Genomic DNA, 23,699 nt, shown 5'->3' on the forward strand with positions numbered 1-23,699 from the left:
CCATTGTGTCATTTAGGCTCTTCCACAGCTGTCTTCCTTTGTGTTGTTGAATGCATTAACTTTTATGCCACATGTGTGACATAATCCACAGCACAAGACAGTCCAGAAGCACAAGAGGACTGAATTTGCCATAGATGATATATCACTTTCAGCTCACTGACATTCTCAGATTTAGGATACTGGTGATTTTTAAGCTGAAAAACATTTAATTTAAGCTTGAAAGCAATAAATTCAGTAGTTATGACCCATGATGATGGAAGTTAAGAGCTTCGTTTCTTTTTTGAATTTCTTTACCAGTTGAAATGCAGATTTGGAGTATTCAAATCTGTCCTACAAGCAACATTTTAGTATGAGGCTAAGAGGCTGCCTCGTTTGTTCAGGTTGAATTGAGAGGAGAGGTATATGTAATGTAATTTTCATTCTCTCCTATGAAATGAAAAAAGAGCAATCTGTATCCTCCTGTAACTAAAGTCTTAGAAGTGTAATAATATGGCATTATTTTACCTCTTCTTACCATCAAATAGATACTCTTTTTGGAGTTAATAAGTTGCCTGTGCAGTTTTCTCACAAAGTCAGCTGGCCTTATAACGTACTAAATTAAGGTCTTTCTAGTGTTTAGTCATGGAGAGTAATACGAACAGTAAACATGACTAAAAGCTGGTAATCTTATATACAGGGGACTCAGGAGTTTTGAAACCGACCTCATGCATTTCGTAAAGTAAATGAAACATTACAAAAGCATTTTTTTATTTTCTCTCATTTCTTTCTCCTTTATTTATTTCCTTCAACAATCTTCCTGAAAATTCTATAACTCATGGGAGCTCTATTAATGAGGCATCTATGATGGTTATACTTCACTTTGTGAGCGACATTAAGGACGTACGTACTTTGGTAGAAGTTGTTTTCGTTTTTGTCTTAATATAGTTTTCCATACATGAGGAATCTTATTTGCGTAATTGCACTAAAGAGCAGAAAATTGAACAGTATTTTTTCCTCTGATGCAGCAGAGGAGAGGGAGGAGCGTGAATTTCCTGCTAGTTAGGGACAGTAAAGCAAGCGTGTTCTGAGCAGTGTCTAGCTGTCCGGCCCCAGATGGATATAACCTAATAATTAGCTTCTCACATCTTACTTAGTTCAGCCCTCAGATAGGAGGTCTCTATCTGTCCTATCTTGGAGAGGCATTTGTGCGTACAGAGACATACGTTGTTGGAAGGGAGGCCGTGGACTAAGAACCAATGCAGGTCAAGATAGTCATGGATAAGAGGCAAACAGAAAACTCCCCGTCTGTGGGAAAACATGGACCAGCAAAACCACAGACAGGAAACGGTGCTAAATCCAAACGAGTCACAGCAGTAAGTTTCAGCAAATGGGAAAGAGAATGTAAGATGTGCTGTTTTTACCAAAGACATGTGTCAGAGTTTGAGCATCGTCTACCGGAAACTTCCACCTTCTCTCCCTCGGCCCCCGCTCCTCCTACACTGTTGAAATTCAGATCCCCACCACCCACCTTACTTTACCACAATATGTCCTATGTGATCTATTCAGATCTCATTAAACTGATTTACTGGGCCCGCTGGCTCTGTTCACCCTCAGTTTATTCCTACTTTGTTTAAAATTCGGGAAGTGCTGGGGGAGGGGCAGGACATTAATCGCCGCACTTGGTGCAAACGGAGTGCCAGCTGATTTATGGCAAAGGTTATAAAGGAAAAGTATTAAGTGTGCTTCATTCCATTTGGCAAAACCATCCTGCACAATGTCCGCAGAAACCCCAAGAGTCCTGTTTTGCAGAAAGAAGGGGGGAAAAACCCCACCAAAGATGTGCTCTTCTTCTTTTGAGCATTAATTAAGACTGTAAATCACAGGCTACATGAAACAACTGTATACGACAGAACGTGGACGGTCCGGGAATTCTGCGGGGCTCGTGTGATCAGTCTGAATACCTACACCAAAGCTCTAATGGGAGGGCCGACTTCAAAGAGCAGTTTTGGCATGAAGGAGAGGTCTGCTCCAGCACTGCAGGGAGAGAGAGTTGTAAAGTACAGGCTGCGTAGAAAATGGGCGGTGGGGGAGTGGGGAGCGGGGGCGGGGAGGGGATGGTGGAGTCCTCCTGCTTTTTCTGAGGAGTACCAGATACGTACTAAACAGTGTGTTGTTCATCTATCCTGAAACGGTGGTTTTGGTTTCATCATTTGGGGAATATGTTCCACATGAAATAAAACCTCTCTTTGGGGGAGAGAGACAAGTATTGCATATACTCTTTTTTTTTTTTTTTTTTACTGATGTGAAATGCCCTTTTGCTGCCTTGTTGACCATTCGCCATCTCTTGCTGCTGGGTTTCGGGCCATTCTGACACGTGGTAGTTGCTTATTACACATGACCACCTGGAGTGGGTTTGCAAAGTAATGAATATACCTGTTTCATTCACCTTCTCCGTGCAAGGCCAGCTTTCAGCACCCACAGAATGGAGATAGTAGCGTCTTCCTTGCGGAGCTCTTCCGCATTCCTCTTCTACCCCAGAATACATATTGAACACCTGCAATATTTTTTTTTTTCATTCTTCTTTTGGGGCTGATAAAATGTATTCTTTGATTCAGAGATAATATGGAGGGTCCTCCATTGCAGCATGTGTTTCTTTCTCCTCTGGTGGGGCTGCATTTCTGTTGGGTTTTCCTCACCTGGAGCTGCTCCAGTGCCTGTTGGTCTAATTGCATGTATTCTCAGCACAACGGTCGGAGACGAAGGGTAAGCCCAAGTTCATGACTATGGAACAGAATTTTAATGTTGGACCTTTGCTTCCTGAGTGTAGTATTCTGACTAACTGAAACAATGCAGCTGAAAATTATGCATGGCCTCTCACTGAAAATAACTGCTGTCTGTGGGTTGTGCACAGCTGAAAGCAACTTCCATATCCAATAAGGGGTTTGGTGAAATAAATCAGAATACGTTCATGTAATAGAATACTAAAACACTGTACAGAAATGCAGGCATTTGTATAGAAATCTGTTTGCATATTAAGTTAAAAATAATAGGTAAGTATAATCCTATGTATGATTTTGTTTTTTCACTTTATTGAGGTGTAATTGAAGTAAACCAAACTACATATATCTGCAGTGTACAACTCACTAAGTTTTGTTATCTGTGGATGCCTGTGAAACCATTACCGTCATCAAGATGATAAACATTGGATCAGCTTCCCCTCCAAAAAAAAGTTTCCTTGTGACTCTGAAATCCATGAATGCTTTCCTCCTTCCTTCCACCTCCATCTGCAGACAAACACTGATCTGCTTCCTCTCACCATAAATTAGATTGTATTTTCCAGAATTTTGTATAAATGGAATCATGCAGTATGTGCAAGTTTTTTGGCTTCGTTCACTCAGCATGATTTGGAGATTCACCCATTTTGTGCATGTATCAAGAGTTCATTCCTTTCTGTTAAGTAGTAGTCCATTGTGTATTTATCTCTTGTTGGTCATTGCTCTGCTTATAGCTTTTTATAGCTCCCTGGTAGTTTTTCTTTGTTTCGTAGACTTATGAAATCTCACCTTAAGGATACTTAGCACATTCATTCAGAGACTAAGGGACCTTAGATTCTCAAAGCTGTTTCTCTGCATAGCTCCCTTCTGTTTGGTTCTTTGCTGTACAAATTCCAACAGCCGCTGCCTTCTTGTTCTTTGATATCTGGTACCTTGGGTTAATGAGGTTGTAGTAGTCTTCTTGGGTTCCCTTCCTTGGCTGGTATATGATGGGTGTCCTCAGGCAGAGAGCTGGGTGGTAGTAAGGTCCATCTTGTTAGATTTCCATCTCTCAGCGGTTCTAGTTCTGTGTTGTCCTTTCTGTATCTGAAAACACTTGTATCCTATGTTTTCCCAGTGTTCTACTGACTATAGTTGGAGAATTGGTTTAGTAGCACTCATGACTGGAGATATAAGTTCATGTGTAATAATTTGTGGTTGTTATCTATAATGTTCAGTGAGAATATTTATTTTTAAAACTCTTTATGATTTTCCCAAAAGGGAAGGGGGTGACTCTTAGTAGTGTTGTTATTGTCTTATTTCTTAGAGCAAATATATCACATTAACAGTGGTAAGTGGGAGCGCAAAACAAGGAAGCATTAGTAGCATATTTCATATTTCTGTGGTAGGGAGAAATTTTATGACTTATATTTCTTTGAAATCACTGTTCATTTTTCACTAGGAGCTTTATTCATTGACTAGAGTGAACCAAAGCTAATACAGACCAATTAAAATATTTTCAAACACTCTTTTACCAGGTGAAGCCCATGCTGGTCCCATAGGCAGAGGAAGCTTGATTTGGGATATACATAGTATCTGCTTAATGAGATAGAAAGAATCCAGCCTAGACTTTTCTGTTTTTCTTTCATAGGCATTCCCCAATGATCCCTGACAGATTCTGTGCCCAACAACAATCTGCTTCCGAATCAAGAGGAAAAAAGAAACACACAACCTTGATTTTTGGTGTTTCCGTAATATATTTTATCATCTTCCAGAGGTTTAGCTGAAGGTCACAAAAAGGAAAACTCAAATACAACACACAGAATAGGCAAACAGCTGGGAAAGCCCTTGCCCTAGTTTTCATCCACACTTTTGGAACCAACCAATGGAGTACCAAGGCTTGATTTTTGACCAGAAACTTCTAGAGAATTTCTTATTTAACTCTTAGCCACGCCTTACCAGTTACTTGGCTAGAACGATTCCCAGAGGTTTTTTGGTTTTTTTCTTCCAGTTTGAATTTATTTTGTGACTATTATTTTATTGGGTAACGTATACGTAATATGAAACCTACCGTCTTAACCATTTTTAGTGTAGAGTTAAGTGGCATTAAGCACATTCATATTATTGTACAAACTTCCCCATCATCCATCTCCAGAACTCTTTTCATCTTGTAAAACTGAAACTTAGCATAATGTCCTCAAGATTCACCCACGTTATAGCATATGTCCATATTTCCTTCCTATTTAAGGCTTTTAAAATTCCATTATATGTATATATGTATAAGGTATGTGTATACATTTTGCTTATCCATTCATCGGTCAATGTACACTTGGATTATTTCTGAGCACTAGCTATTGTGAATAATGGTACTATGAACATGGGTGTACAAATATCTTTTTGATACTCCACTTTCACTTCTCTTAGGTATGTTCCCAGAAGTGGACTTTCTGGGTCATACGATAATTTCGTTTTTAATTTTCTAAGGAATGGCCATCCTGTTGTGCAGTGTCTGTACCAATTTACAGTCCCGCTAACAGTACACAAGGATCCCAATTTATCTACAAACGCTCCAACACTTTTTATTTTCTGGTTTTTGCTTGTTTTGTGTTTGTTTGTTTGTTTGTTTTTTATAGTAGCCACCCTACTGAGTGTGAGTTGTTATTTCCTCATGGTTTTGATTTACATTTTTCTAATGATTAGTAACGTTGAGAATCTTCTCCTGTGCTTATTGGCCATTCATGTATCTTCTTTGGAGAAATGTCAATTCCTTTGCCCATTGTTGAATCAGGCTGTGGGTTTTTGTTGTTGAATTTTAGGAGTTCTTTATATATGTTCTGCATATTAATCTCTTATCAGACATATAGTTTGCCAATATTTCCCCATTCCATAGGTAGCCTTTCACTCTGTTAATAGTGCCCTGTGATACAGAGTTTCATTTTCATGAAGTCTAATTTGCCCGTTTTCTCTTTGTCTTTTGAAAGTTTGATAATAATGTGTTTCAGTGTGCATCTCTTTGAGTTCGTCTTACCTGGCATTTGTTGGGCTCCTTGGTTGTTTATGGTCACATCTTTTGTCAAGTTTGGTAAAGTTTTAGCCATTACTTCTTCACATATTCTCTCTTTTTTCTCTCTCTCTTCTCCTGCTGGAACTCCAATAATGCATGTTGGTCTACTTGAATTTTAAAAGAATTACATTAGACAGATTTTTTCCAATCCTATTGTTGTTTAGGTGGGAAGACAAATTCCTGGTACTTCCTACTCCACCATCTTCCCAGAATCCTGTCCTCCAGTTGCCATTTTGAGCACACATGTTTTATCCTCTACATGTGTCTTCAGGAATCTGATTCAGATTTGCATAGAACTTATCAATCCTAATGATCCATTGCTAGAAAAGACCAAATGAGATGATATGTGTGTTTACAAAATATTTACAAAATAAATGAAGAATTTCTCGCTCACACTCTTTACAAGGAAACTATACACTTAGAAAGTGAAGAAGTAGCTATGGCAGAGGCATTCCCTTTGGTTTCTTGGGGTCATCTCTACCTTATCAGTTTGTATTAAAGGGATGGGGAGAGACTAAGAAGTTTCCTCAAAGAATAAAAACATTTCTTAGACAGTTATGTCTCTTTTGAGGATACAGATTTTATTATATCCCAAGAACTTACAATTATATTATTCTGTGTGTTCCTAGAAGTCTGCCTTAAGTTTTTCTCTCACCTAAGAGAGAAGTGAATCAGTCTTGTTATAGTGTCGTAAGTTTCTGTATTATCCAGCACATTGATTACAGGAAGATGAATTTTTCTTTTAGCCACTATTTTGGCTACTCACAAATGTTTCTGAAACATGGTGCCAATTTATCAGACAAGCCTACATTCCTAACTCCACTCATTTCAGGAAACAGCTAGAACTACTTGTTTCTTTGTATTTATTGTTTTTATTTTGTAAAGATTGAAACATAGGCCACCTGGAACTTGCTTCTTTCTGTCTCTCCTTATCATTACATTCAGGTATATAATTTTTAGCCCTGATGTGTTCAGTGAAACATGATTAAAACGTTACTTAACAAGTTAAAATAAGCTAGTTTGCAAAACGATAGTACTAAATGAGTTAGTCACAGATCTATTGTCATACACTATTAGAAATAAGTATTTCATACTGGCATCACTGTCTTAATCTTTTAGCTAGTCTGTAGCGGCTTAGTGACACTGTGTTAGCCTATTTCCCAAATGGCAGTTGGGAAACGGTCTCATGTCTTAGTAAAGGTTTCGCTGTGAAATCTCCCTGGCTTGTCTACCCCTTGACTTCTGTCTCCACCTTTCCCCTGCCCTCCCCACACCTTTCTAGAAACACTCCATCCCTAAGGCCAATGCTTTTCAAACATTCCCTGTGTGTTTGTACAGTACACAGTGAGGAAGAAATGATTAAGCAGCCAGATGTTTGAAGCCCAGCTAAATGCATGGATTATCATCTGTTTAACTCTTTCTTATCTTGAACTGTGAAGGGCTTAATGGCTGGGACCTATTGTTCTCCCTTTCTTGACATTAATGAAGAAATCAGAGCACTCAGCTAGTTTCCTAAGGTGGCTGAGAGTGACCTGCTGAATTGACTTACTCATCCTCTGTTTTCCAGGACACCCCTAGCTAGACCAGAGCAATGGAGGATGCAGTGTTGTTAGAATAAATACACATGAGCATGTGTGCTTGCACACACAAATACAAGCACACCACCTCCATCCACACTCAAACCAGGGTGTATTTAGCCTCTAATAAAAGGATTGAAGGGGCTTGCAGATAGTCTGCTTAAGAGACATACCTCTAGGGGTGCCTGGGTGGCTCGGTCAGTTAAGCGTCCGACTTTGGCTCAGGTCATGATCTCGAGGTTTGTGAGTTCGAACCCCACATCAGGATCTGTGCTGACAGCTCAGAGCATGGAACCTGTTTCCGATTCTGTGTCTCCGTCTCTCTGCCCCTCCCCTGCTCACGCTCCGTGTCTCTCTCTCTCTCTCTCTTTCTCAAAAATAAATAAACATTTTTAAAAATTAAAAAAAAAGAGATAGACGTCTAGTTTATGTTCTACTTTCTCAGTAATTAAGACTCCTTTCAGCAACAGCCTGCAGCTTCTCTGTGTAAAGCAGACTTTCCAGTTCAAACCTGTATATCATGGGCTTAGGTGTTGTTTGAAAACATACTTGATTATACTAGATCAGAAGGTTGTCTATTCCTCATGTTTAATAGTTAAAAGAATTCTATTAACTTTCATTTTACAAATTAGAATAAAAACTCCATTTTTCAGTCTTAGCAATATGGTGTGTGTCCCTCATTACCTTCTTTCACGATCATATGATTACAGAGAAGCATAAAGATATATCGAACATTTTCTGTCATTGTTCTTGAAAAATTGGGTAATATTATATATCTTGCTTTTCTCAATAAATGGTAAGGTAACTCCTTCTAAAGCTACTATTACAGATCCTACTTCTGTTTAATTTATGCCAGATATTCACTGGCATGGCTGTACTACAGTGTATTCAACCATTCCCTGTTGACAGGCATTCATTTTGCTTGGTGTTTTTACCACGAAAAAGAGCACAGCATTCTAAAAGAGGTAATAGTAACATGGATTCTGAAGTTGAAATGCTTGGATTCAAATCTTCTAAATCTACTTCACAAGTTTTTGATCTCTGGCAAGTTATGCAACCAACTGTCTGCCTCATCTTGCTTCTTTGCAAAACGGTATTTTACCTCTCCCTGTTTCTTCCACAGCAGGGCTCACCACTTGCCTCACCTTAGGGCAAAATAATTCCACTCACCTGTTTAGCTATCTAGTTGGAAGGAGGAGTCAAGGTAGACCTTCCGGGCTGTGTCCTTGGCAGGACTGGACGGGGCTTATCAAAAGATCCTGTATGAAGCCTCAGGACTTTAAGTTGTGTGCATTTGGGGCCTGATGGGGATTCCATCCGTGTTTCCCCAGGTCTCTTCATCCACGTCTTACCTTCAGACAGGCAGAGCCCCAAACCTCCCTCCCACCATCAAGGCCTGTCTCACCCAAGCAGTTGCTCCCTACTTAGATTTGGGTTGAGAAGGGAGGAGGGCAAAATGCTGTAATACATATTCTTGAAATCCTGTCCAGAAGATAACTATCTTTCTAGACTTGGCATCGCAGAAATATATTTTTCTGCTTAATAGATTGAAAGTGGAACATGTCTTGAATCTACTTTCAGTGCTGGATAATTGAACCAGAATTTATCTTGATAGCTATGTAATTGTGCTTGTTAGTTTTTGTAATGCTATGCAAGGCCTAGGATTGCTTGTGTATGTACTGGTATCATATGAATAGGTACTAAATTAAACAGGAAAAAGAGCAGGAAGATTTCTTATGTGGAATTCTGTCTCTTCTCCCCATCAGGTCTTTCTAGCTGGCATTATTGTTAATGTTACTGTATGTCTTTCTGTTACTTTTCATTTTCATTGTGTATTTGAGAGAATCTTCTTCTAGACAACATAAAGTCTCCCCCAAGCCTTACCCCCACTGGTCGTATTTTTTTCACATTGCTCAAAGCTTAGTATTTCTGGGAGGAACCGAATGAGTTAGTTGAAGAAGATTCTAAAATCTAAAAATATCTGAAGCATGTTTATCTCAAATAATAACTAAGAAAAAAGTCATTGCATTAGGAAATTACTATTTATTATATATTGTTCTTTTATGTCTATTATTTCAAATTATAGTTGTTTCCTAAAAATTTAAACAATACGTGCTAATGGCAATGAGTTTAGAAGTTATAGAAAAGTATAAACATTAAAATAAGCTATTAGATGTGGCTATAAAGGAATAGCATGAGGGAAGTTCTTTGGCACAATGGAACCATGCTGTATGATTGTCATTGGGGGGGAGGGGGTTACAGGAATCTATACTTGTGCTAAAATCCACAGAACTATACATCCTTCCCCCAAAAAAGTTCACTTTACTGGATAATTGAAAAAAAAGTTAAATACAAAATGAAACCCCCTATAATTCCTCCCCTAGTTTAATGATTTTGAACATTTTGGTGTATTTCCTCTAATATTTCTATAAATATAGCTACTGATGCAGTTCTCTTTTACAAAATTGCTATTATATGTTTATGGATATACTGATTTTTCTTGAACTTTTTTTGTATCATTAAATATTCTTGTAAACCATTTCTATATGGTTGGGTAATATCCCATCATAATTTATTTAACTGTTCTAATGGTAGTATATTTCCTCACTGTAACTTCAAAAATTGAATGTGCTACAGAAGTTACTAATTTAAGAAAACTTTTATTCATACTAGAATTGTCCTCAGAAGAAAATTCAGGCTTCAGAATAAAAATGCTTTTCTTTTTTTTTAATAATTTTTTTTAACGTTTATTTATTTTTGAGAGACAGAGAGAACAGAGCATGAGTAGAAGAGGAGCAGAGAGAGAGGAAGACACAGAATCTGAAGCAGGCGCCAGGCTCTGAGCTGTCAGCACAGATCCTGATGTGGAGCTCGAACTCACAAACCATGAGATCATGACCTGAGCCGAAGTCAGACACTTAACTGACTGAGCTTTCCAGGCACCCCTAAAAATACTTTTCTTATGTGGGCTATGAAGTCCTGCAGCCCAAACTCAGGGCAGTCACCCAGCCACACCTGTGGCCCTTCAGTTCCCAGAACTCCCTGAAGGTGGCCTAAGTTTGGAGTGCTAGAGTGTCTCTCTTTCCATCCAGTCTTGCCTCCACCTCTGTCCTTTCTCTCCCTCCCATTCCACAAGACTGATAGCTTTAAGCTTCAGCTTAAAAGTCCCCCCCCTTCCCCCCATCTCAGTAATTATATTTTTACATTTACTTGTTTAATGTCAGATTCTGACACTTAATGCTAAGCTCTTTTGAGGGTAAAGACCATGTCAGTTTTGCTGAATACTGTATACCTTCTGCTTAGCTCAGTGCTTGCTACCTAGCTCTATTAAGACATTGACTTAGTGATTACAAAAATGTGTTTGGAGAAATTACATTCAGATTTTAATATTTTTAATCAAATTAACTGTAAGTGGCATTGAGATTAGTGACTATCATTGTATTTAATTTAATAAAAGGGGTTGAGACTCTCTTATTCTACACTGAAGAATTTTAAAATCTAAAGAAAGGCTTTTTCTTACTTTCAGTACATTTCTGTGTTGGTTTTGTGCCCAACTCCCCACCCCTATTGTCTCTCTCTTTCTCCCTCTCTCTCCACATACACACTCACACACACATACACACGCATGCATGCATGCACTCACATACATTTGTTGGCCTATGTATGTTAATATCTATGTTTTTAAAAAAAATTTTTTTTCAACGTTTTTATTTATTTTTGGGACAGAGAGAGACAGAGCATGAACGGGGGAGGGGCAGAGAGAGAGGGAGACACAGAATCGGAAACAGGCTCCAGGCTCTGAGCCATCAGCCCAGAGCCTGACGCGGGGCTTGAACTCACGGACCGAGAGATCGTGACCTGGCTGAAGTCGGACGCTTAACCGACTGCGCCACCCAGGCGCCCCAATATCTATGTTTTTTAAGTTACTACTGGTTTTACAGTTCTCAATTTCTTTGGAAAAGAAAAGTTTTAAAGTCTTTTTTCTCCCACTACTTCCCCTGTTTTTTTGTTCTTTCCTTTAAAAAAAAAAAATGTTTTTTGTTTTTTGTTTTTTTTGAGAGAGAGCATGCTAGCACCAGTGGGGGAGTGGTAGAGAGAAGGAGAGAAAGAATCCAAAGCAGGCTTCTTCCTATCGGCATGGACCCCGATGCAGGGCTTGATCTCACGATTGTGAGATTATGATCAAAACCAACTAAGCCACCCAGGCGCCCCTCTCCTTTATTAAATTTTTACTGTTTTGGGGACTCCTGAGTGGCTCAGTCGGTTATACATCTGACTTCAGCTCAGGTCATGATCTCACAGTCTGTGGGTTTGAGCCCCATGTCAGGCTCTGTGCTGACAGCTCAGAGCCGGGAGCCTGCTTGGGATTCTGTGTCTCCCTCTCTCTCTGCCCCTCCCCTGTTCACACTCTGCCTCTCTCTCAAAAATAAATATACATTCAAAAAAATTTTTTAATAAAATTTTTATTTTTAATTTTTAAAGGTTATTTATTTTGAGAGAGAGAGAGAGCAAGCACAAGAGTGGGGAAGGGCGGGGGGGGGGGGGGAAGAGAGAGAAAATCCCAAGCAGGCTCTGCACCACCAGCCCAGAGCCTGATGTGGGGCTCACACTCACAAACACAAGATCATTACCTGAGCCTAAGTCAAGAGTTGGCCATTTAACCAACTGAGCCACCCAGGTGCCCCTCCTTTTTTTTAAAGTAGGCTCCATGCCCGGGGTGGAGCCCAACATGGGGTCTGAACTCACAACCTCAAGATAGATCAAGACCTGAGCTGAGATAAAGAGTTGGAGGCTTAACAGACTGAGCCGCCCGGGTGCCCCTGTTCTTGCCTTTTTTGTTGTTACCCTTTTTTTTTTTCTATTCTGTACTCTCCACCAAATTCTGTTGCTAACATTCTATAAAGTTCTGCTGACAAGACTCTAACTTCATTTCTCTTCCTTCAACTGTATAGAAGATTTTAAAGTTGTAATTAAGTAATTAAATTCAATACTAGGTAAAATTTGGCACTAAGTTATTGCATGTGGGTTCGCTTATTTTGTTGTTTTTGTTGTTGTTGTTATTGTGTGTTTGTTTAATAAATCACTTAGTATTTTTTGCCAAGAGAAGCCAAAGCCAAAACCATCACTGCAAAGCATAAAATAGATCCTCTCCAGGGCAAACATTTGGGTGTAGATGGAATAGTACAGACACCCTTTGTTTCATTGTACTTCACTCTGTTGAACTTCATAGATGTTGAATTTTTTTTTTCTGGTACTATTTTCTCAACAACATTTGCTCACTTCACATCTCTGTACCACATTTTGGTAATTCTCACAATATTTCAAACTTTTTCATGGTTATCATGTTTGTTATGGTGATCTGTATGATCAGTGATTATGATTCCCTGAAAGTTCAGATGGTGGTTGGCATTTTTTAACAATAAAGTTTTTTTTTTATTTAAAGTGTGCACATTGTGTTTTTATTTTATTTTTATTTTTTAAAGTTTATTTATTTATTTTGAGAGAGAAAGTGAGCAGCGGATGAGCAGAGAGAGAGAGAGAGAGAGAGAATTCCAGGCAGGCTGCACGCTGTCGTGGGGCTCAATAACATGAACCATGAAACCATGACCTGAGCTGAAGAGTTGGACGCTTAACCGACAGAGCCACCCAAATACCCTTGCACATTGTGTCTTTAAATAAAGTGCTGTTGCACACTTAAAAGACTACAGTGTAGTGTAGACTAACTTTTATATGCACTGGAAAACCAAAAAATTTATTTGACTTGCTTTATTGTAATATTTGCTTTATTGCAATGGTGTGGTAGTGAGCCTGCAATGTCTCTGAGGTATGCCTGTACTGTTCAGTATCTGACATCAAATGATATAACCTGTTTCTATCCTTCAATTTCTTCAATTTTTTATTAATGCTTCCGAGAGATTCTTTATTGTCTGATCCAAAGTGGATCAAAGACCTAGTGCTAAAAGTTTTGGATTCCTGCTCCTTCCCATGCAGGTGAATGAATCATTCCTATTCTTTCATGATTGGTGAGCCCAGGTATAAGCTTGGAAGTCCCCAAAGACAAAGTTAAGTCAGGTTCCTTCTTGAAGCACATACTAGTTACCTAGTAAGATCGCAGAAAGGAGGAAAGAACACTGATTTCTAGTGAGAACCAGGCGATAACAAAAAGGCAGTAACTATCAATTTTACTAAGGGCTTTTTTGCCCTGAAAATGGAAAAAAAAAAAAAGGTGAATATATACACACACATCAGAGACCCCACTTTCCCTTTAAAGCAACTAGAAAGCCACATGGCCAGAAATGTTAAATCCAAGTTAACCCTTGAAGATAAGATAATTGGATAGATATATTATAAATGGAAAAAGTGGCCTTAGAATATATTTTTAAGTGATTAAAAAGTTTTTTACTTTTATCTTCCTGGCCAGTCTCTGTGGTTAGAAAATGTGATTTTTTAGGGGTGCCTAGGTGGCTCAGTCGGTTGAGCATCTGACTTAGGCTCAGGTCATGATCTCGTGGTCTGTGACTTCGAGCCCCCCATCAGGCTCTGCGATGACAGCTCGGAGCCTGGAGCCTGGAGCCTGCTTCGGATTCTGTGTCTCCCTCTCTCTGCCCCTCCCCTGCTCATGCTCTGTCTCTCTGTCTCTCAATAATAAATAAAAATGTTAAAAAATAAAAAAAAAATGTGATTCTCGGCTGCCTTATCAAGATTTCAGCCGAGTCAGGAACTATCCCATTAAAACACCATCATAATTATGACATCACTCAGGTGAGCAAGAATACCGGCATCAGCCCCCAGAGAAGTGGCTATTGCACAAGCTTCAGCAGGGAGATAGGGTGTCCGTAGGCTTCAAAACTTGCATTAAGGGTCGTAAGTCCACGCTTTTACTGCTTTCCCTACAATATGTGGTTAAAAGAAATTAGTTTCGTGTTAGACTGTTTAAAAAAGCAAACAAACTTTATTTAGCATGGTAGGTTTTCTTCCTGGTGTCCAGAACTATGCCCTCATTTATTGTGGCTTATTCAAAACAGAGTATTTTAAAGCAATAATTACAGAATAGATGATCAACAAGGCTAAATATACATGCCATGCTAATCTTTGTCCAATGTTCTGAGAAAATAATGTTCTTCTCTTTTTTTTAGCGGTTGAAAGTAAATATTCTTGGTAAAAGGCTTGTTGACATTCAAAGCACTTTTAGTCACAGGAACAATGGAGGGACAAAGGCTAAGTCTCCATTGGCTTTTGTGTGGCCATCCTTGGTTGTCTCTAAAATGTAGTGGGTACAATACAGAGCGGTAAGAATCTATTTCCTTGTGCTTCAGTCTGATGAGGGTACAGGGAAAGATTTAGAAGAATTTGGATTTTTAGAAGAATTTGGATTTTTTTTAATTTTTATTTTTTAAAGTTTATTTATTTTGAGAGAGCACATGCTCAAGTGGGAGAGGGGTAGAGAGAAAGGGAGAGAGAGAATCTCAAGCTGGCTCTGCATTGTCAGCATGAGCCCGATGTGGCCTTTGAACTCTCCAACCACAAGATCATGACCTGAGCTGAAGTCGGACACTTAGCCAACTGAGCTACCCAGGCACCCCAAGACTTTGGATTTTTAAAACTCAAAATGAATGTAGTGTTTCCTTGGCAAAGGCCAAACAAAACCAATGTTTGTGTTGCAGACAAATGTTCTAAATAAGCGTCTCTTCTCGCCCAGCTGAGCTCACAAGACAGAAGCAGAGCCCACTTCAGACCCTCACGGGTGATTTTATTATAAAATACACTCTCACACCCGGTTCCATCAGTTGTCTCACATTTTTCACCTTGAGTGACACAAGAATGCCAAACAAAAACAAAAACTTACCGTTGTTAGAGGAAGGGAAAGTATTAGTCCTGATGGTAGCAGATCTCCCTTAGAGAAGAAACACACACACGCACAGGCACACACCCTTGGTAGGATGCTAATCAGGCCTATTCAGAAAAGCCCTAATTAATGTAATTAAAAATCTGTCAGATCAAACTGAGTAGCCTGATGCTCAAGCCAGAGTAGAGGGAGTGGGGCTCCTGGGGAGGGGAGGCAGTCAAGTTGGGGTTAGCTTTCAGTAGAAGGAGGTAGTTGGTCTTCAAGGTGATCAAAGCATCTTGTCTTTCATTTCTCTGGAATAAGAACAGTGGGTTCTCAGCCGCAGATCTAGTTTCCTGCATCTCTAGTTCCTGGCATGTCCTGAGCCCTTCAGGTGGGAGAAGCAGGTCCTTTCTGGGCTGTGATGGAAGGCGCGGGAGAAGCTGCTTGTCTTCCCTTGATAGCTAGAATATGGATGAAGCATTTTCCATCCCCTGGCCATCCCCTGTCGCAGTCTTTGGCCATGACCACTGACACACTGGCAGGAAGGAGACAAAGGCCATGTCATGTGATTGTCCCGGTAGGGCTGTTGACACAGGTCTCTTCTGCAGATCCGCATTCTAGGGTAGGAGAGCGGCAAGTGGCTTCTTCCCAGCCGCACTCTGCCCTGAGGGAGCCGGGAGAGCTTTGCTCCAGGGAGCCCTTCCAGAGCCCAGGGATGAATTCCAGGCTGCTTGAGTGGAAAAGTGAGTATTACATCAACAGTGGGAGAGAGCCTTATTTGAGCCAAATTAAAAAGGAATGAAAGACAAATAAATTCAAGGTTAAGAAATTGTCTGAGCTTCTAAATTGTACCCTGGAAAGATATTCTTTCTTTTGGAGGAAAAATGATGTTCTTCCTAATAACAGTTATTCTGAAGTTTCAGATAAGATTGCCATAGGTATTTTTCAAGTTAGAAAAACAAGACTCCCTTAAGAGGTTGATGATCACTATATGAAGTGATTTATATGATCTCTCCTGGTTTTTTAACAAACTAATAAATACATAGGACCAAGTGTCCCAGGTCTTCCTAATTCTTCAGGCACATCGGATCCATTTTGACTTCTCTGCCAACAGCTCTATCAGAAATATTAGGAAAGGAAAAAGAGTAACTGATGGAGGTGAGGGAAGAACTTGAAATCTTTTGTTTCCTTGATTGTAGGTACTACCCCTCATGGAACCTACCCCTCATTTTTAGTCTGCTCAGCAACTGAAGTCTATGCAAGTTTGTTAGGTCTTGAGGGCAGTGAGAGAAGTTGTTAAGTTGGGTTTTATTGGCGTGGTACAGTTGAAAAATGGTCTTTACCAGTGAGATAGGTCTTTGGAGGAAATGCTCATAGGGAGACAGACACATGAACAGCTGGTCAAAAGACACGTTGAGAATTGCATATTTTCTTTTCATTGTGTGTGGATTAGCTAATCACACAAGAGTAAGATCTAACGAGGTAAACCTTCGATAAAGGAAGTTGACTGGGACTTTCCAGGGGGGGAATGTGTATTAGGATCGCCACTGCAATTCTCCTGTCAGCCGTATCTTTAGAGGTACATTTTGCTGCAATATCTTTAATGGTTGCACCAAAGGAATAAGAATTACATTGACTTTCACTAAAATTTTAAAGACTAATAAGAAAATCACCATGGTAACTGGGAGATTAAGAGCCAGAAGTTGAGAACCCTGGATAGTTGTCAGTTTTCACTGTTGATTAGACAAGTGAGAGCACACCCTGTACCTCGCTGATCCTTGGTTTCCTGTACGACTTCAGATTTGGTACCTCTTAAACAGCTTATGCCAGGGGCGTCTGGGTGGCTCAGTTAAGTGTCTGACTTTGGCTCAGGTCATGATCTCGTAGTTCGTGAGTTCGAGCCCTGCGTCAGGCTGTGTGCTGACAGCTCAGAGCCTGGAGCCTGCTTCGGATTCTGTGTCTCCCTCTCTCTCTGCCCCTGCCCTGCTCATGCTCTGTCTCTCTCTTTCTCAAAAATAAATAAACATCAAAAAAAATAATAAGTTGACACATTTCTACTTTCTTTAAAAAAAAAAAAAAACAGCTTATGCCAGAAATTGTAAAACATAGTGGCATTAGCAAATGAGTATTAGGCCTTCGTTTATATTTTATTTGGTATGAATGACTAGAATTTGGATAAATTCCTCTCTCTTTTCCAGACTTCTGATGGCACGGGCCCTGCATGTGTCAACAACAGTACCTCTGGAAGGAGCAGTGCGTGAGTGGGGACGGGCAGGACGTGGGTGCTCAGACCACACTGCATTATCGCCTTGTCAGCAGTTCAGCTGTGTCCACACCTGGACAGATCAGGCTAAGCCAAGCCTATATTTGACTTAGCCCCCTTTTCTCGAAATTTCACAATTTTATGGCTCTTCTGGTTGCACTGATATCCTTGAAAAAGACAGCTTAGTTCAGTTAGTGAACCTGCAGTAAAGGTTGCCTGGTCAGCACAGGGTCTTATCAGGAGAGAAATGTGTTTTATGGAATATTGAAGGCCAGGAAGGTAGGGGAAGACATTTCTTTCTTTTCCTCGGTGTTACTTTGGTCTTGTTTCAGAATTAACCTCTTCCATTCCTTAGTGTTTTCAAGCTCTCTTCTCTGACTAGCAGGGAAAGGCTTTCCAAGTTTATGTTAGCACTTTTGTAGGCAGCCAAGTTTGGAGAAAGGGGAGTGAAGTTGTAAAGAAAGTGACCCTAGAAAGCAAACTAGTTGTAGCCCCAAAAGCTGCCTCTGCTGCCTCTCTAGTTTTTACAGAGTAGAGCTTGTCAACAAATGTTGACATGTATAGCTTCCTTTTACCAAGAACCCTTAGGTAGCTGACCTGATTTTAAACACCTTATTTCTATAAGGATGTGTTTTCCATTCATCCCTCGAGTAAATAAACATTTCCCTTCCCTCACCTTCGCCCAGTCCTTTGCCCCCAGTGAGAAGCCTTGGTCTTTACTTTGTCTCCTGGTGACCTCTCTTCTCCCTACTCCCAACCCCTTTCTCTTCACCACACCACAGAGTAGGGTCAGCTTCAAAGTTCTGCCCAAAGTGACTTTTCCAGACGTACTTCCCACAATCGTGTGAGATTCCCAAATCCTTCGTTTTGGCCAGTGTGGATGGGAGAGAGGCCTGCATTCTTTCTACCTTGCTCGTCCAGCTGCGGCCGCTGGGATCCGTGCTTGGTGCCTCCATCACTCACCATATTCTTGGAGGCTTGGCTCAGATGACACCTTCTCTGGCACCCTGCCCTGATTGCTCTTTCCTCTCTGCCTCTCTTGTGTCGCTTGTGTGGCATCTGTCACATCCTGCCTAGGACTGTATGCACATGCGTGCACTGTGCCAAATTGGAACCTTGTGCCCAGAAACAGTGTCCTAATTTGTCTTGGCATCTTTCTCAGTACTTGGCACCATGTCTGTAATAACTTCACTGGGCGAATGAATATAGGAAAGAATGATGAGTGGCTGCCTTTACCCTTTATTTCAGTTTGGCTCTTCCTTTCCCTATTTCTCCATTTTTCTTTATTTCTCATCTCTTTGGCCTAAGAACCCAAATTCAGGTGATCAGGAATTTCAAACACACACTCGCCTCCCGCCCCCCATCTTTGTGCTGCTTTAGTTCTCCTACAAGTGCAAAGTAATAAATTATTTGAAATTCCTAAACATTAAGACTTGGTGGAGAGTAATGTAGGCACTGAGTAAGAAGCTAGCAGACTCATCTCAACTCTGATGCTGGTCCAATGTGAATTTGGAGAAGTCACCTAACCTTACTGGGCCTCTGTTTCCACTTCTGTAAAATGACACACAGTGGTTCTCAAACTTGGGCCCTGGGATCGCCATGTTGCGTCCCAGCCAGATTTCTGCTTTTATCTATTTTATTTGTTCAGATTACTTAAGATTTCAGTAGATTTAATATAAGGGGAAAAAAAAAAGAAAAGATGATTGGTGGTGGTTCCACTAAAAGATGTTTGGATGCTGTTATACTATACTGCATTATCTCTAAGTTTCCATAGAACATTCTAAAATTGCGTCATCTTGAAAGAGCACCAGAAGAGCTTTACTAAAGTTAAAATGAAAGCCTAAAAGAGAAATACTGCACAAAGGGATTTTGTTTTTATCCAGAGTTTTGTGTAGTACGTTAGGATTTGAAGTGTTGAGATTCTTTTTAAGTTTGATTGATTGATTGATTGATTGCAAAAACAGATGAGATCATTTCATAATAATGTATATTCTTGAACTGTCAGGCTTCTGGGTGTGCTAGGTTTTCTCCCTCCATCCATTTTACTTATCAAGACAAAATTTCCTTCTCGATTAAATGTTCTTCATAGACTTGCTAGTTTTGTGCACTGGATGTCTTAGGTTATACCTTCAAAAACATATTTTGTCTGAGCCAGTAGATTTTGGCCATTCATCCTTTCTTTTTTCTTCCTTGAGGTAAAAGAAAGCAAACCAATATACTCATATCCGAGGGACTGAAAGAAACACTACTCAGAAGTTACAAGTAAAGGAGAACATTTTTAAAAGTCATGTCATCAAAAAAAGAATTGTGTACTTTTTGTACTTATAATCTAATAACAAGTTGTACCTGGAGAAAATGTTATAAAAACATATTTGGAAGAAGTTCGCTCATAAAATCTTTACACCTGATTGGTTGGTTTTGCTGCTATACCTTTGGGTTGTATCAGTTTCAAAAACAAAATTCTTTATAGAAAAATCAGATTTCACCTGTCATAAGTCCACAGTCTTAACCATTCAGTTTGCGTATTTTTCGCATTCAGATTCTGTGAGCCCAGCTGAAGAGAAGCTTAAGAAAGCTCAGAAAGCAAAAACATCTCCTTAATTATACCTAGGAGTGAAAAGCATGGCAACAAGAAAATGTGACATGTAATATGGCCCTTGTTAATCGTTAACTCTTTGAGTGGACCTGGCTCCTTAAACAAACATAACCACAGTGGAATGGGTCTTCTTTTCCCTGTAGACCCAGGCTTATGGACTAAGCTGGAGGATTGAGGAGGCCTCTTCCCCAGACTTAGAGAGTGGACTCACAGCAGGAGGGCTTTCACTGTCTCTTCAAACAGGAAGAGAAGGAATCATGTTACTTCAACTGCTATTTTCACATAAAGAAGGCAGGGAAGGGGGACTGGTTCTGTAAATGTCTTTCAGATCATAGGGTAGCTGACCTGGCTTTCTCAGCTGTTATTTTGCTTGTTTAACTGACCCGTTGTCTGAACAGGTGTGTGGTGCAGCAAAGGGTTGCTTAGGATAGCTGGCATAACTTTCTTTTCCAGGCAAGAAGTAGATCACAGCATGGCTTGTCCAGGAAGATTCTGAAGTCTGAGCCCTTCAAGGCGAATTGATGCTGAATCTTGAATTTTCTTTAGAGAAGGCAAAAATTATTTTTGAAAAGGTGAGTGGGTGGCTGATGATGGTTATGCTGTATTTTCAGAATGGTGTTGCCTTTTTACTTTCTGGGCTTAACAAGTTTGTTTTCTTTTTTCATATGTAAATTGGAGAAGTAAAATTTATATTTCTTTAAAGAAGTAACATGCTCAGTGAAATAAGCCAGACACAAAAGGGTAAATACTATATGATCCCACTCATATGTGGTACCTAAAATAGTCCAACTTAAAGAGACATTAAGTAGAATAGAAGTTACCAAAGACTAGGGATAGGAAGGAGTGGGGAGCTGTTTAATGAGTTTAAGGATGATGAAAATGTTCTGGAAGGTAGACAGTGTGAGGGTCTCAAAACAATGCGAATGTACTTCATGCCACTGAACTGTACACTTAAAAATGATTAAAATGGTAAACTTTCTGTTCTGTATATTTTACCACACTAAAAAAATCAGCCATTATAAATATTGTTCAAAGACATTTTTATTATAAGATATACCGAAGGAAACTTGTAAAAATTGGGTCCAGTGCATTGGAGGTTATTGTGATTAAGACATACTTTTTTGTTCGTTGAAGTGAACTGAGTATTTTGGCAATATTTTTTACTCTATGGGAAAGTTGTTTACATCATCTGTGTTAGAGGTCTTCTTGAATTTCTAGGTGACAGATGCCTTTTGTATCTGTTACACTGTATATGCTTTACATTTAACTAACAATTCCAAAAATAATTATCAACTTTATTTAAATAACATGTTTTACCTCATCAGACTGTAGCATAGTAAAATATCCAACATATTAAATTCAACAATTATTTTGGATCCTTTGTTGGAAGAGCGACTATCTTCTTGTTAGCAATTGATGATGCATTTAGTGGGATGGCAGATGTACACCCAAGTACTTCTCTTTTTTTTAACTTTATTTATTTATATTGAGAGAGAGAGAGCATGAGCAGGGGAGGGGCAGAGAGAGATGGAGAGGGAGAGAGAGAGAGAGAGAGAGAGAGAGAGAGAGAGAGAGAGAATCCCAAGCAGGCTCCATACTGTCAGCGCAGAGCTCAACAATGCCGGGCTTGAACTCACAAACCGTGAGATCGTGACCTGAGCCCAGGTCGAGAGTCCGACGCTTAACCAACTGAGCCATCCAGGTGCCCATACACCCAAATACTTCTTAACTATGTGTGTCTACATTATATAACTTAAAAAAACCATGGTCATCCTTTGAGGTAGTTAAAACCTGAAAATTATAATATATTATTATTTTCTACAACTTTACTTTTTAATTTAAAGTAGTTTTTAGCATAAAATTTTATTTTAATTAAATATGAGTTTTAGAATACAGTTAGTCTTTTATTTTATTCACTTAACTCAATTTCACTTCCTGCTTCCCCTGATGATTTTATTGATACCAGTTTTTGGAGGATAGTCAGTGAGTTGACATTGGCCACCCCCTTCTTCTCTACTCTCCCTCTCTCCCCAAAAAAGAAAAAGCTTTTTGCAGTGTAGGATCAAAAAATTTAATTTGAATTTGTAATCAAAACATCTTTGAACCTGACAGAAGATCTCTTAATAAGATCTTAATGAAGATCTCTTCATGGGTTTTTAAAGTTATATAATCTCTTAATGAAAGCTAAAGCTCAATCAAAAATTAAAATTAAAACACTCAGAGGTGCCTGGGCGGCTCAGTCCGTTGGGCGTCTGACTTCGGCTCAGGTCATGATCTCTCAGTTCACGGGGTCAGGCCCTGAGTCAGGTTCTGTGCTGACAGCTCAGAGTCTGAAGCTTTCTTCGGATTCTGTGTCCCCCCCTCTCTCTGCCCCTACCCCACTCATTCTCTGTCTCTGTCTCTCTGTCTCTGTCTCTCTTTCTCTCTCAGAAAATAAACATAAAAAAAAATTGAAACATTCAAATTAGGATGAAGCAGAAATAATAAATAATAAGTAATCTCTTTTGAGTAACATTCTCCCCTTTACATGTTTTTATATGTTTCATTTACGATAAAAAAAAAAAAGGGAGAGAAAACACCAGTGAGACCCAGACTATAAATACATAAATATACTACTCTATTGCATCCTGAATCTTTTAACTCTTAACTATACTTTTTATTAGCACCTAAGGATGCTGGCAAAATTTTGAAATGCCAGAGTTCTAAAGTGGCTTGCTTGTCCTTGTTGGGACCTAGCTCTTGAGTAAACGGGTTGAAGTCGAAATTGAGTTCCTTGAACTGAGAGAGGCTCCTTGAATAAAAGTGTCGTGGCTAATGTCCTTTTTTATGGTTTATTTTAGCAGTAGCTCTGTGCCTCCCCCAAATGTTTACAATACTCTGGGTAGAAAGTTCATGCCTTCGAGCATCCTTAGCCCCTGGTTTACAGAGTGGTGAGGTAGTTTGAATGAGTGTCTAGAGTACAAAGGTTATGAACTACTTGTAACAACTTCCAGAATAAAAGCCCCTCTGGGGTTTCACTGCAGAGCTTGATCATTGGGTTGGTCTCTTTTTTTCATGGAATGAAATTCTTGGATCATAGGTCATTTGCTTGCAGCATCAGTCTGACTACTGCTGGATGAAACGGCTGACCCCAAAACTGACGGCGCCCCAAGGTAGCTGTCATTAGTTGATTGTAGCAGACAAATAGAGAACAAGATCATCTAAAAGGTTTCACATAGTTATGGTATAAAGAAAACCGAAGGAAGGTATAAACTCTGATATTTTACAGAAGGGTTTTTCAGTGCCTTTTGACCTCAGGTAAATGATTCGCTTCTTTCTTCTTACAAGGATTTGTAAATCTTTTGTGTGTACGCCTGGTTGTACTTCTGCTCTAAATTGCAAATCAAATTGCTACTTGTTCCCATCTGTCTGTATCTGTCACCTAAAACTAATTCTGAATTGTGTGTGTTTTGAGGATAGTGGGGGAGCAGGTCCTTGGTGGTATTTGGTTTTCTGTCAAGATTTTCTTTCAAAAAATGTGTCAAGTATTTAAAAGACCTTTTCATGGATAATAAGCATAGCTCTTCAACTAAAACAGTAAATGTTATGTGTTTTCTTTTGTGCTTTACAAATTAATCTATGGAAGACTTAAACATTTCA

The 23,699-nt window shown here is 39.5% G+C and overlaps 1 long non-coding RNA gene across 1 annotated transcript in view; it reads left to right on the plus strand.

Annotated features, from left to right (window-relative positions):
* LOC125166150 (uncharacterized) overlaps positions 1-20,612 on the plus strand; it is a 48,840-nt gene extending 28,228 nt beyond the window's left edge. The window contains exon 3 of the long non-coding RNA XR_007152373.1: positions 20,514-20,612. This is a non-coding gene — a long non-coding RNA (uncharacterized LOC125166150). The remainder of the gene's footprint in view (positions 1-20,513) is intronic.
* The last annotated feature ends 3,087 nt before the right edge of the window (positions 20,613-23,699 follow it).

The sequence above is a fragment of the Prionailurus viverrinus genome, chromosome B2 (assembly GCF_022837055.1).
Source record: "Prionailurus viverrinus isolate Anna chromosome B2, UM_Priviv_1.0, whole genome shotgun sequence".
Lineage (NCBI taxonomy): Eukaryota > Metazoa > Chordata > Mammalia > Carnivora > Felidae > Prionailurus > Prionailurus viverrinus.